The sequence below is a fragment of the Nuphar pumila genome, chromosome 16, assembly GCF_984573655.1.
Source record: "Nuphar pumila chromosome 16, dmNupPumi1.hap1.1, whole genome shotgun sequence".
In the NCBI taxonomy this organism is placed as follows: Eukaryota; Viridiplantae; Streptophyta; class Magnoliopsida; order Nymphaeales; family Nymphaeaceae; genus Nuphar; species Nuphar pumila.
In genome coordinates this window covers 55,229,312-55,235,207 of record NC_143264.1, presented here as the reverse complement: position 1 = coordinate 55,235,207, position 5,896 = coordinate 55,229,312, and the positions used below count along the sequence as shown (strand labels likewise).

Here is a 5,896-nt window from a genome sequence, read left to right as displayed (position 1 = left end):
GTCTATACCCTAACAAAGGAAAATCGAGATTTTCCCAGGGGTCTGGGAAATCCGATTTTTGTAAGAGGGCAAAACTGCTTGGAAAAACATAAAAATTTCCAGATCACAAGTAGATTCAATTATGAATCCACTGTGATTTTTGAAGGACGATTCGGATCTTCCACAAGGGTGGTGTAGGAGGTTCTTGTCTGCTAAAGCAGGAATTGGAATTTCTGGATGACAGAAAACACGATTTAGGGTTTGATTTGTTTGATAGGGTTCCAAAACCCAAACGAACCTGGGTTTTTGGCAGAAAAACAAAGACATGTAAAACCAATTATTCTAAAATTTACAGAATTTACTGGTGCAATAACTCATATGACATAACGTATAGACTTTGCACAAAACTGAAATTCTATGGATTCTACATCAACTACTAATGAATCTATATAAAATGAATAAAATGCATAATGAAAATGCAATTTTTTAATATGAAATTATATAAAATATGAAAATCAAAACCATTACGAGCGGATACATGAACTCTTATGTTTGATGTTGCTGTGAAAAAGGAAGATCCAGTCCATTCATTGGGCGGATTCCCTACTCCACGTAGCCTTAAGCATGAAAATAAAGGAAATAAAAGAGTAAAAAAAAAAAAAAGTGAAGATCTTACCTTGGGCTGGCTGAAGGTAAGCTATGGCAATGGTGTTACTGTTAACTTGAAAAAGATGGAGGTTTTGCCGTCGTGAATGGAGGTGTGGCTTGGAGGATGTTGCTGCTACCAAATACTCAAACGTTTGGGAGAGAGGAGAAGTGGTGCTGCCTTGTTGCCAAGAAGGGTGGCTGACGTGAAGGAAGTGGCTGAAGCTGTGTTGAAGGTGGCTGCAGCTTGGTGCTCCCCTTTGGTGGCTGCCTTGATGCTGGAGATGGGCTGCAATGGAGGCTGTCAAGGAAGGGAGGCTGCTTTGGTTGGGCAATGATGGAGATGTGGCTGGAATAATGGCCTGCGGTGGTGCTAAGTGAGAGGAGTGGCTGCTGGTTGGTGCTCCCCTCCGGTGGCTGCTGCCTTGGCTGGAAGAAGTTGCTGGACTGCTTGAAGGAATGCTCAAAGTGCAGCAATGGAGACTGCAACCCAAAAGAGAGAGAGAGAGAGAGAGAGAGAGAGAGAGAGAGAGAGAGAGAGACGTCCCTTGAGATCAACCGTAGCTTCCTCTTTTGTTTTTTGTTTTTTTTTTTTGGTTTTCTTAACTTAGGGAAGATTATCTCTTTCCCTAAGTTCTTAGCTTTAATTAGGGAAGGAAAGGGAAACAGCCTTTACGTGAATGGCTGGGCAAGAGGGAGGAAGGAAGGGAAGAAGGAAAGAAAGGGAAGAAAGAAGAAAAAGAAAAGGAAGAAAAAGAAAAAGAAAAGGAAAGAAAGAAAAGGAGGGAAAAAGGAAAAGGGAAAGAAAAACATGGGGAAAAAAAATGGAAAGTGGGGCTGGAGGCTTGGGTGACCACCTTGTGGGTCCCACCTCCTCTCTAAAAAAAAATAAAAATAAAAAATAAATAAAAATCAATAAAAACAAAAAAATAAACAAATAAAAAGAAGCATCTTTTTTTTTTTTTTAATAAAATAAAAATGCAAATGAATGGGCCATCTCAGAGCGGGTCCAAATTTCAATTTTGAAATTCATTTTGAAGATTAGAGGGGTAAAATAGTCTTTTCAGAAAAATTTCCAGACGAAACGAGCTATTTTTGGCAGTTTTTGAAACAAGCTCGGATTTTGAAGTTCAATACCCCGTTGCGAAGCAAATCCAATGTAGAATTTAAAAATATAATTTTGAAAGAAATCCAGATTTTTTTTTTTGAGAAAATGCTTCCAAATCTATTTTTAGACAAAACGAGCTATTTTTGGTAGTTTTTGAAATGAGCTCGGATTTTGAAGTTCAATACCTCATTGCGAAGCAAATCCAGTGTAGAATTTGAAAATTTGATTTTGAAAGAAATCCAGATTGTTTTTCTTGAGAAAATATTTCCAAACGAAACGAGCTATTTTTGGCAGTTTTTGAAACGATCGCGAATTTTGAAGTTTAATAGCTCGTTGCGAAGCAAATTCAGTGTAGAACTTGAAAATTTGATTTTGAAAGAAATCCAGATTATTTTTCTTGAGAAAATATTTCCAAATTTAGACTCCCGGGGTGAAAATGTCAATTTTGGAAACCTGAGGTTTGAAATTGATTTCTGAAAACTTTTAAAACTCAATCTGGATTGAAATTTATAAAGCTGGAGTTCTGGACTTCGAAAATGAAATGAAATGTGATGAAATGTTATGAAATGCTGAGAAATGATATGAAATGATGAGAAATGACATGAAATGTTATGCGAAATGCTAACCTTGAATAAAGAATTTTGGATGTCACACCCCGATTGACACTTGTACCAGTTTAAAAAGCATTAAAATTGATAAAATTTGCAAAATAGCTCAAGAAATGGTTTTCAGGACTCTACTGGGTCAGAGTGACACTAAAAATTGGGGTTCGAGCTGGATTGAACTGAGATGAGCTAGATTGAGCTGGGTTTTAGAGTTTCAGAACTCAAATGAACTGACCAGGCACTGACTCAACTGACCTTTCCGACTGAATTTTCAAGAAAAGTTGCCATTTTTAGAGAAATGGTACGGAATGATCACTAGAGTGAAGTGAATTACGAACCTGAACTGGGTTTGAGCTAGAACAAAGGTCAGTAATACTGATATGAACTAAAATCAAAGCTTGAACACTAGCTCAATTGACTGAACTCAGCTCAATTTCAGCTGAAAGAGCTAAAATGGACTAAAATGGGCTCCTAGACACTTGGAAATGGTTTTGAACTGAAACTGGAGCACTTGAACTCTTGGTGAGCTCAAGTTAGACTCTGGGGAACATGATTGACTGGGAATGACTGACTCAAAGACAATTTGTTTGGATTTGAGTGAGAAATGAGCTCATTTCTGAAGAAATGATCCCATTTTGGCAGGAATGGTCAGAAATGAAAATGGCTTTCTCACTATGATTTCAAATGAGCTTGAAATGACTGATATTCTAAATGTTTTGAACTCACCAATGAGATTGGTTGACTCCGACTGACTGGGGTCTGGGATGACCTAGGGGTAAAATGGTAATTTTCCTAGTGAAAATGGGTAAAATGGTGATTTTCTGAAACTGACTCAGGGTTTGACTCCTACACTGACCTAACAAGGTTGGCACTGCATGAGGGGGGTTGTTTGAGAATGGATGTGGAAAATTTGGGGTGTTTACACTAGCCCGAAAGAATCGAAGAAATATCCGGGCAGAATGTTCACGCTTGCTCCAAGATCGAGCAATGTGCATTCTATCCGGATGTTCCCTATAGTACAAGCAATGATAGGGGCTCCAGGGTCCTTGAGCTTTGGTGGTGTCTGATGCTGAAGTACTGAACTCACCTGCTCAGTCAGATGGACCCTGTTAGGAACTCGCTCTCTAGATTTACGCTTCTGCATACATAGTTCCTTCAGGAATTTGGCATATGCCGGCACCTGCTGAATAGCATCGAGTAAAGGTAGGTTGATCTGCACATGCTTGAAGATGTCAAGCATGTCCTGGATCTTCGCACCTTGCTTCCCTCTATATCCAGGAGACTCTAATGCTTTGGGATAGGGTGGTGGGGGAATATACTCTGTTGGCTCCTCCTCTTTGTGAGAAGGCTCACTCCTATCCTTCTTCTTCTTCTCTGAGGATGAAGATGATGAAGCTGATGAAGGTGATGATGGGGATGGGGATGATGATGATTGAGCCGACGTAGGTGAAACAATGGTCTCTGGCTCCTTTATCCTCTCTCTACTCTCTCGCTCTCGGCTCTCGACGTGATACTCACGTCCACTCCTCAAGGCCATAACTGATTTAGCCTGCTGCTGTGTCTCAGTATGAAATAGGCCTCCAGTCATCTGGTCCTTACCCTTCGGGTTCATGACAGCCTGACTCGGCAATGTACCCTCGGGTCTCCTACTAATAGCATCAGCTAACTGTCCCATTTGCGACTCTAACTTCGCAATGGACTGCGTATGCGAGCTCAAAATCTGGCTACACTTCTCGAAGGCATTCTGATTAGAGGTTTTCACCTCTTGGAATGCCTGGAGAAGTCTCTCCTCAAAAGATGTCTGCGGGGTAGACTCCTGCTGAATCGGGGAAGGAACTGAAGAGGAAGAAGACTGAGCATAGTTCGGTCTTTGAAATGACTGAGTAAAAGATGGCTGCCGAACTGGCTGAGAGGATGTAGGCATCTGCATGGAAGACTGTGGATTCTTCCATGAAAAATTGGGATGGTTACGCCAACCCGGATTGTATGTCGATGAAAATGGGTTATTCGGCGGTCTGACGTAACCCTGAGCTGCCTGAACTTGTTCTTGAACAAATTCAGGGTACTGAGCTGCCGAAGGGCACTCAGTGATCTCGTGTGCCGGACTGGCACAAAGAGTACACACCTGCTGTGTAGTGGATGGTCCTGAAAGAAGCTGGTCCAACTTCTGAGCAATCATGTCTACCTTGCACTGTAGTGCAGTAGATGGACCAACTTCAAGAACACCAGCTTTCTTCTGAATGCTGGGTGTGGCTCTATCAGAATGAGAGCTCGAAGCATGGTGGAGAGAATTTTCGGCCAATGTATCAAATAGTCTCCATGCTTCGTCCTCGCTCTTCAGCATGAATGTCCCTCCACATGAAGAGTCGATCATCTGACGATTCTTGTCAGACAATCCATCATAGAAGCTCTGCACCAGTTGCCATTTCGGCACCTGATGATGGGGACATTTCCTGAGGAGATCCTTCATTCTCTCCCAGGTCTCATGAAAGCGCTCACCATCTAGCTCTGAAAAGCTAGTGATGGCTCTACGATATTGGTTCGTGCAACCAATGGGAAAGTATTTACGAAGAAACTCCTGTTGCAACTGATCCCAGGACTCTATTTCTACAGAATCTAAGGACTTTAGCCAATACTTGGCTTTGTCCTTCAATGAAAAGGGGAATAGATTCAACCTCAACGCATCATCATCGAAATTCTGTATCTTAACAGTAGAACAGTTTTCGAGGAATTCATCTAAATGTCTGTAGGGATCCTCATGACTAAGGCCATAAAAGGATGGAAGCATTTGAATAATGTTGGCCTTAATCTCATAATGTGGCGCTCCTACATCGGGTCTCCGAATGCAGGATGCCTGAACATAGTCTGTGGGAATGAAGTATTCCCGCAGAGGGCGTGAAAGAACTGGGGGTGGAGGATCCATGTCAGCCATTGTTGCCGAACGTCGATGAGAATGTAAAATTCTCTCTGCGTTGTCAACAAATGGGTGTAATGGGGTTCCTAGACCTCGTCGACCCTGCATACACTGGTACTACGACCAGATGTAAGCCAACGACCTAACTAACTAAAAAAATATAAACTAACACAAAAACTAAAATGGAAATACACAAAATAAACAACTACTAAACACTATGCTAAACTAACTATGTCAGAATGATTTAACTAAGTAAATGAAATAACAAATTAAACTATTCTAAAGTACTAAAAAGATAAATACAGGAAATCACAACTAAGTTTTTCTAAAACCCACCTGTCTACTCGCTCCTTGCAGAATGAATTTTAAGTGAATCCTAGAAAGAACAGAATGTGAATCCTATATTTACTAACTATGTTAATCCTATATTCACTTACTAATCCTACTAACTAAAAATAAAACGACTAATTAACTAACTAAAACAAAGTAATAAATCAAACTCTAAGAAATAAAGTAATTAATTCGTCGTTCCCCGGCAACGGCGCCAAAATTTGGTTGACATTTTGGAATGCTCTTTTTAAAACAAGTATTTTCAATAAAACTTTGGAAAATCGTCAACCAAAAATTTAAAAACCGACTTTCCAC

The 5,896-nt window shown here is 40.5% G+C and overlaps 1 non-coding gene across 1 annotated transcript; it reads left to right on the top strand.

Annotated features, from left to right (window-relative positions):
• The first annotated feature begins 4,769 nt into the window (after positions 1-4,769).
• Positions 4,770-4,872, top strand: LOC149813249 (small nucleolar RNA R71). The gene has a single exon (XR_016428444.1). It is a non-coding gene; the product is annotated as a small nucleolar RNA R71 (small nucleolar RNA).
• The last annotated feature ends 1,024 nt before the right edge of the window (positions 4,873-5,896 follow it).